At 36.6% G+C, this 9,044-nt stretch overlaps 1 long non-coding RNA gene across 1 annotated transcript in view; it reads right to left on the minus strand.

The window, feature by feature from the left end:
* Positions 1–9,044, minus strand: part of LOC118019276 — an 81,620-nt gene that overhangs the window by 29,437 nt on the left and 43,139 nt on the right. The window lies entirely within an intron of this gene.

Genomic DNA, 9,044 nt, shown 5'->3' on the forward strand with positions numbered 1-9,044 from the left:
AAGAAGAAGAAGAAGAAGAAGAAGAAGAAGAAGAAGAAGAAGAAGAAGAAGAATCATCATCTGGGTTTTATACTGAGAAAGAGGGAATGACTTTGGGAGTTTAAACAGGAATGACATGACTAAATTTTCACTTTATTTTTTATTTATATATTTCTTTTTTCAAGTTTTTAAATTTCAATTTAAAAGTGTAATGCTGGTAGCACCATAAAGAAAGGACTTGTGGGTTAATATTAGAAGCAGATATAATATGAAGGAGGCTATTTTGGCAATTCTGGCAAGTGGTTCTGAATTAAGCAATGCCGGTAGGGGTGGAGAAGATGGGGCAGATTCCAACAATATTTCAGAAATAGATTCACCATGACTTCTGACTGATTTTTTATGAGAGAAGAGAAGGAAAATTCTAGGTATCTTGTGATTTCTGGCTTGAGTGATGAGGAGATCTTGGTAACATTAAATGAGGAGGAATGGGTGTGGGAAAGGCTTAGTCTGAAACATACTGAGTTTGAGACTTCTGCAGGATCTCCAAATGGCAGTATCCAGTGATTTGTTGTATATATAAATTACACTTATCAGGAGAGAATATGAGGCTTCAAATAGATTTTATATTATTACAGTGATGATGAGAGGTAGTTGAAATTTCATATGAATGGGGTCATCCATAGTAATCATAGATTTATGTAATGACATAAGAATGTTGATTTCTAAATTCCACTTTAAACCAAAAAAGGGTTTTAGGTAAAAAGAAAAGAAAAAGAGTTTAAATAATGTCAAGTTATGAAATCAGTAGGTTATTTATTTCATTAAGTATGTAATGGCAAAAGGAAAACAAAAAGTTCCTGCCAAATGTCAGATTCAAATACTATAAGAAGAGAACCATCATAAAACAGAAAATCATTACAAATAAGAGGGGAGGTTTTCTGAACTTGAGAAGTCTTCATGCATGAGTACTGCCATTATTATATGTACAGTCAATGAAGTACACGTTTAATTAATAACCCTATGTTCTCGTAAGTATCTATCACGTTTGTTGATAAAACTAGAGGTGACCAATTTTATCCTTCCTGGCAAATAACCAGCCCCTTTCTGGAAACACTGAATTATTTATATTTATATTTTCATTAACCTGTTAACTCAAGGATTGTCTCAATGTAATTACTAGTGGATTAAAATGATCATGTGACCCCTGAGTGAGAAATATGAACCAAAGACCCCAATGAAAGACCCTATTAGGTGATTGTTAAAAAAATGCCAAATAAACAACTAAATAATAACCAGATGTTAGAAAATGCTTGAAATTTCTTTAGATGATATTACTAAATTCAGGGAATGAAAATGTAAAATGTTTTTAAAGTATGGCAAAATACTAATATTTCCTTTCAGTTAGGATCATTAGGGTGATTTTTATAAATCATCACCATAATTTTAGTAAGGCTTACTTACAGATTATACTTGAGTTTAAGTGTACTGAGAAATTCTACAGTGATTTGACTTTTGCCCTGTCTAATCTGGTGTTCCAGTTCAAGTGTGATGTTTGGGTACTGACTCTTATATTTGATGTGTTACCTTTTTATCCCCTTCTGAGGTCTGATTTCTATTTTTATTTCTATATCACAAAGTGTTTTAAAGAAGCCTTTTGCTAAAATGCATCCAGATCCTCCCCTATTCTTTTTAAAGGAGGAGGGATAGATATAGTATTTCAAAATAGATATCTGTAATCCAGACTGCAGAGTCTTTTCATTATAGAATTTGAGTTTGGCTCCAAAATGTCAACTTTCATGTCCAAGTTAAAAGCCAATACCTTGAATAAGGGTTAACTCTTAGCCAATTTTGATAGGAATGAAATTATAGAACTAAATTATTATTTTTAATAATATAAAAGCGAAATTGTACTTGAAATCAAAACTAGCCAATTGTCTTATATGATGCATAAGTATAATAAACAATGATTAACTTTTATGTCTTTAAAAGTGTCCTTCATTTGCATATTTTATATTTAATTAACCATGGAAAATAATAAAGAAACATCATGGATTTCTTTAGTGGACATAGAGAGTCACTAAACTATTTAAATAGGCTTTTTGGGTGATGGGGGTTGACCAACTTCAAATTGAACTGAAGATACCTAAAGGCAATCTCCAGTACATCCACGTTTGCAAAATTATTCCTTTTGATGTTCTCCAGAAATTTAACTGATCTCTTTTGCATAACATACTGGTTGTGGATTATGTGGCTTAAATTGACATCCACATGCTAAGGACTTCCAAGTCTCTCTCCTATTTGGACTTCCCACCTCTATAGCCAACACCTGGCAGGACATCACAGTCAACTTAACCTCACTCATAACCGGCTTCCCAAAGCCTGCTTCCTCCCTGGGGCTCCTCATGCCCTCGCCACCAACCTGGGAATCATCCTGGATGACCTGCCCCTCCTGTCATTATAGTCACATAAGCCAATTCTGCCTCTATTTAATGTCCTCAAATCTGCCCATTTGTCTCTTTCCTCATTGCAGCTAAATTAGTTCAACCGCCCTTATGTTATGGCTTATTCTAATCTTTCTTGCTGCCCCCAGCCTTGTTGCTCCCACCAACCCTCAGCTTCGCTCACCAAATGTATTCACTGTGTAGCTAAAGTCACCTCTTCTTCACATCATTTCCCCATGGTGCAGCCAGAGAGATATTTCCAAAGCATAGAAATAATCTTGGCACTTTTCTGATTAGAAGTTTTAAGAATTTCTCATTTCTCCCAGAATAATGTACAAACTTACTAGCACCACATATATTATCTTTAAAAATTGGGGCCCCTTATAGCTCTATTCTATTATTTATTTAGTTCCTAAATGTACCAGGCCCCTCTACAGCATTTTGGACTTTGTTGAGTGTTGTCCCCACCTCAAAACCTCCACCCACTGCCTTATCTTCTACTCTCTTTAAGGACTTAGCCTTGATTTTATTTCCCTGGTGAATTTTTCCTGACCAACCAAGGTTGGATTTTATATTCTTCCCATCTATTCCATCAGCACTCTGTTCTCACCCCAGTGTTCTACTCCTCACATCATATTTCAATAATTAGTTTATTTATCTCTCTTCATGTACTTCAAGCTCCTTAAAGTCCTCATTGGGAGCGAGAACTGTTCTTTTTTTTTTTAACCAGTGCCTCCACAGTGTCTAGCACCAGCCTTGAAATACAGTAGGCACTTAGTTAATATTCACTGATTGAATAAATGGAAACTAATTAGATGTTCTTTACATAGAAGTGACAGGTGCATACATTTGATCATTGGCTGTAAACATGATTCTATCCTAGTAAGGATTCCTTTACTGGTTTGTAATTGACACCAAAGTGGGCCCAGGGGAATCTAGGAGCAACAGGAAGCAAAGAAACCAAGGGCTTAGGGTAAGAGTTTCTAAACAGAATTGTGGGTGGGCATCAAGAGCAAACTGCCTTCAAATCTAGGACCTAGGTTGGCTCTAGTTCCTAATACACAAACTTGACTTATTAATGCTGAATAAAGAAGCCTTTTAAGGTGAAAAAGAGATGGTTAGTCTCAGGGTCAATGGACAAATTACAGTTGCTTTGTTTATCCTTGGTTCAAAACCAGCTCCTAGGCTATATCCATGCTCCATACATTTTCACCAGATCCCTCTTTTACTCACTAGAAGGTGACCTTTGGCAGGTTACTAAATTTCTTTTTTTTTTCCAGATGGAAAAAACAGAGATAATAACACCTGTTCATTACTGCCAGGAATAAATCATATAAGGAAATTGCCTGAAACAATAACTGAAATAAATGTAGTTTTTTACCTTGTATCAAATAGTGTGACTTTAGAAAATTGCTGGAAGGAGCAAGCAAGTGGAGAATCTGACCATGGAAGTATGACAGAATGGAGGGAAAACCAAGAAAGTCTTCCGGTTCTTTTCTGTGCCAGCATCTGGGAAAAGAGCAGTAGTGTCCTAAGGACCAAGAATAGAAAAATGTGCGATGATGCATAGCAGCTGACTCTCACGTCAGAAGGAGTTGTTTTTCTTCAGGCTTTCATTGTGCATTTGGAAGTGTCTAGGAATAAAGTATGACCTGTGCTTTCTATGCTCTGATGACCTAGTCTGAGGTTGCCTGCGATACAGGGGACCAAACCCATGCGAGTCCCATAAACGATTCAGGGTCTGGCCATTACACACAGCACCTTTATTAGTTGTGCTCTCTTGTGTAATAAATCTTGTATGCTGAAAGAAAATACATGTTGCATTGTAAGTGCTAACTTATTTTGTTAGAGTTATGACATTAGAATATATTTCACACCAAATAAGTGATGTTTATTATATAGTTTACAGAGAAACGTTATATGGTCTCTCAGAAACACTGAGCTAACAGGCATCTTTGCTGACACTAAATACAAACTACATGAGCTTTTACCAACTGCAGCCCTGAATTTCCAACTGCCACAAGTGATTTTCTCCTACTATGCCTCCTCACCCAAAACTCATGTATTTATAAGCATAATCTTCCTCCCTATGTTACACTGAGACCAATTGCAGTCTCTAATCCTACTTTCCGTGATTTAAATGACACCTACCTCTACATGATTTGAATCGATTTTGATCTCTACTATTTTTAAGTCCTTTTATTTTGGTTTTAATTATGTTCCATTAGCCAACATAGAGTACATCACTAGTTTTTGATGTAGTGTTCAACGATTCATTAGGTGCATATAACACCCAGTGCTCATCACAGCACGTGCCCTCCTTAATACCCATCACCTCTGCAAATTTATTACACATTGGTCTGTTCTTAAAAAACTTGATGTTTTCACATCCTAACCCCAACCAAGCTTCTCACTTTTCCTTGAAAAGACCATGTATCTCTGCGACTTCGTGTTAATTGCTTTTCTTAGCTTATCTTCTATCCCTTTCAAACTGGTAAATTTTAATTCCTAGTTCTATTATCTCCTCTTCTGTAGTCTTTTTTTTTTTTTTTAAGATTTTATTTATTTATCAGAGAGAGAAGGCGTGAACAAGCAGGGGGAGTGGCAGGCAGAGGGAACACATGCAGGGGGAGTGGGAGAGGGAAAAGCAGACTCCCCACTGAGCAGGGAGCCCAATGCAGGGCTCGATCCCAGGACCCTGGGATCATGACCTGAGCCGAAGGCAGAAGTTTAACCAACTGAGCCACCCAGGCGCCCCTCTTCTGTTGTCTTCTTTGAATATTTTGGTAGTTAACACTTTCCACACCATCTCTTCGCTCCCATGGGTCATTGAACTTAACAATACCACTGAAAGTATCTGTGTATGAATATTCTGAACTCCTAAAGGCTAGAAGCAGGTCACATTTATATCGATATTCCTAGTACAAGCCAGTATCTCTCTAAAAATATTTATGAAAGAGTACCCAATTCTTTATAAAATATTTTAAAAGCAAACACAAGCAATAAAACTGAGCCAAAACAACAAAAAAAGAATGTGCTAAAGATAAAACTTTTACACTGAATTTTCATATTAATAGAACCTGGAATTTTGCCTTAATAGGTATTAGGGTCTGTCTGAATTGATCCAACTGATTTTTCAATATTGTGCATGACAATTCAGCATAAAAGTTTTATCAATAGTACATTCCTTTTGGGGGGGGGGCGTCCCTGAGCTGCCCTTGGTTTTGGTGTCAGTCGGGTCACCCAGCTAGTGACCAACCTACTTTCATTAGAGAATCCTGTATATAGTGAATAAAATCTCTCTATTAAGCCATCTGAGTTTAAAAAATAATAATAATAATTTAGGCTAAAATGCCAAATGACGGAAAAATAACTTTTTGTTGTTTCTGCTTATAATAATAACTGAGCAGAAAGACTAGGCAAAAGGAAATGAGAAATGCCCTCACTTAGTCTAAATTAGAATACCTAGGTGAAAATTAGAGGAGGAAGTAAAGAAATATTTAGATTTGGTTGTGTATTATAAATATGTGCAAACAAAAGTGCATCTCTTATGTCACCTACAGTGAGAAATTTCTGAAATTAGCTCCCAGAGCCTCTTATAAACCCATTCCTGTCTTTAATGTGCTTCCTTCCAACATTTTTATTCTTTTTCTCAAATCTCCTAGATGCTTTCTTGCACTTGACTTTAGGATCAGGGCACCTTGGTGGGTCATAATAGACACAGTCTTCTCCCTTTATCTCTGGTTTAAAGTATAAACCACATGTTTATATAAAGCACATCTGGTGATTAACAAGTATCTTAAAGAGCCAAGAAGAGAAAGTTGAAAGCTGCTAGGTCAGAAGAGGTCAATTTGAGGAAGCAATCATTGTGACAGCTGACATTATGGCTTGTAATGGGTTTGGCCAGCTGTGTCTTATGGAAGTTTTTTTTCTGTTGTTATGGCTGCTTCTGTCAGGACAGCAGGTCTGGAGAGTGTTTTAGAAGGCTTGCTTTTCATAATCCAAATGATAAATCATCTTATGTAACTATTAACTTTATTTACAACTTCACACTGATGTAGGCAGATTCTCTGGATAATATTACATGGATGGCCTGTATTCCCATATTTATGGAGACACCTACTTGTCCCTACAGTCAGTCCATGAGCATTTTTATCTTTCAATATTTTAAAGTCCTATGCTGGTGATGGATGGGCCAATTTTGCTGATGTGGGAAAGAAGCAGGGAGAGACTGAGTTTCTCAAGAGCAAACAGTTAATGTGAAGCTGCAGAGTCAGGGGATGTAAAAGATTAAAAGAAACTCTGCTTTGCCAAACTGAGTTTCCTCAACAGAAGTAGCTGAATTCCTGAAGTGAAACCAGTCACTTTGAGATATGTGTCTTATTTATGGCGCAACATTTTCACAATGATGTATATTACTCATGTGTATGCTCAGAGACACAGGACTGTGAGAGAAGAAAAGGAGTAGAATTCAATAGGCCAATTACATTGGTTAGCTTTGGTAAAAGTCTTGGTTGAGATTGTTTTGCCTTGTGGATAGTTTACTGTGTGGTCTGATGTCCCCCTTCCCAGGTAATGAAGAGTTAAGTTTTCTAATTTTTACCTGTGCTTCTGATGAACTGGGGTAATAAAATTCTGCTTTTAAGTCATAGAGACATGTATGGATCACTTAGTAGACACAATAAGCCCCTGAAAGAAAGTCAATAAAGATTTTTTTCTACCCTGATTTTATATCAGAATTGAATTGAATCCTGTGATAAGGCAGGATAGCTACATAATGTTGGATAAACCAATGAACACTTCTAAGCCTCACTTTTCTCCTCTGTAGAAAGAGGGTAATGATAACTTGGTCTAGAGGAAGTCAGGAGAAGAAAATGAGAATATATGTGAAGAGGTTAACACAAAGATGGTGTATAAAAGTTTTCAATAAATGGAGCTATTACTATCACCGTGAGAATGATGAAATCTTTGAAGATTTTATTCTCAGCAACTGGAGCCATCCTATTCTTCTATGTGCCTATTGATTTATGTGCTTAGAGCATCATTTAACTTCTCAATCAGCTACCATGAAAGAGAGTACTCCACCTATTGCCAACTGCTTGCAGTGTTGTTACCATTTTGGAGGATATGGCAGCAAACCAAAAAGTTAATACTTTCTTAACTTCTGAGTTAAAAAAAACCAACAACACTCTGCCATTATCCCTTCTTTTTTTTTTTAAAGATTTTATTTATTTATTTGAGAGAGAGAGAGAGAGCATGAGAGGGGGAGGGTCAGAGGGAGAAGCAGACTCCCCACTGAGCAGGGAGCCCGATGCGGGACTCGATCCCGGGACTCCAGGATCATGACCTGAGCCGAAGGCAGTCGCTTAACCAACTGAGCCACCCAGGCGCCCTGGAAGCATATTTTAAACTGATAAGAGATTTCTATTTCTTGAGCAAGAGTTCAGAAATGGTTTCCTCTACGCTGTGTTGCTCAAAATAGCTAACTTCCTTTGTTCTTGGGACATTAGCATATTTGTCCATATTTCATTTACTCATTCACTAATCTGCCCCCACTGGTAGAAGACAAATACTGTTTATTTTTCCCTTTCTACTGGAGTTTTCAAAGATCCAATAAATTATGGGAGATAAAGTTATAAGTTGAAAGTATTGCTTATTTCTCCATCCAATTACTAGTAACATAAGAAGCAGCAGAGAAAAGTGCCCTTCCTTGTAAACTTCTGGGAACTTGGTAAAGAATTACCTTTCCACCTATTTCCCAGTTCACCACTCTGACATAAACACCATTTAGAAAAACTGGTTTAGGGTGAAAGCAATGTCATTTCATACAGAGTGATGTGTGTCACAAAGTATTTGATTAACCAGGGTGGCCAAAGACAAAGTTAATTATTTGGTCAATATTTTACTAGGTTTTTCAGTTATTACCCATTTTATTTTTAGTTACTACTATCTATTCTCTCCATCTACACATCTGATGTTTTACATGAATGTGCTTAAATTGTAAGGTCAACTGCAAAAGTTAACCCAAAGATTAAATCTTATTTTCTCAGAAACCTGTACCTGGCCTCATTCTCATAAGGCATGTTTGCAATAAAAGAAAAAAAAAAGATGACTTTAGGAAAAAAGAACCACTTTTTTTTTAACCTCACTGTTTCTTTCAAATTGCTTTTTATAAAACCACAGCAAGATGTGACAACAGGATGATAGATAAGAACTACACAGCTTTTACCTTTTGAAAGTAAAAGGGGCCTCTGAAAATGGACTTCACATGAAAAGTGCCGAATCGAAGCACAGCTATGTCTATTAGTCTTTATTAGTACTTTATTTCATAACTTCGGATTAATCATTAAAAATACCAAAGGAGTTATATGTTTTCTAGAACAGAACAGAGCATTCTATACAAGGCCAGTTTACAAAGCTCTAGTTCACAGCTATCCTGAGGAACGGAGCTCCACAAAACCCGTGGTCTGGGGACTCTCTCAGTTCAAAGCTACTAGCAGGAGTTTTGCTTAAATCACATCTTAGAATTGGACTCCCTAGTTTCCACATTGTTACTATGTGTGTTTTTGAAACAAAACAAAACAAAACAAAACAAAACAAAACAAAACAAAACAAAACAAAACA

Source organism: Mirounga leonina, unplaced genomic scaffold (assembly GCF_011800145.1).
Source record: "Mirounga leonina isolate KUSES-001 unplaced genomic scaffold, KU_Mleo_1.0 Mir_173, whole genome shotgun sequence".
NCBI lineage: Eukaryota > Metazoa > Chordata > Mammalia > Carnivora > Phocidae > Mirounga > Mirounga leonina.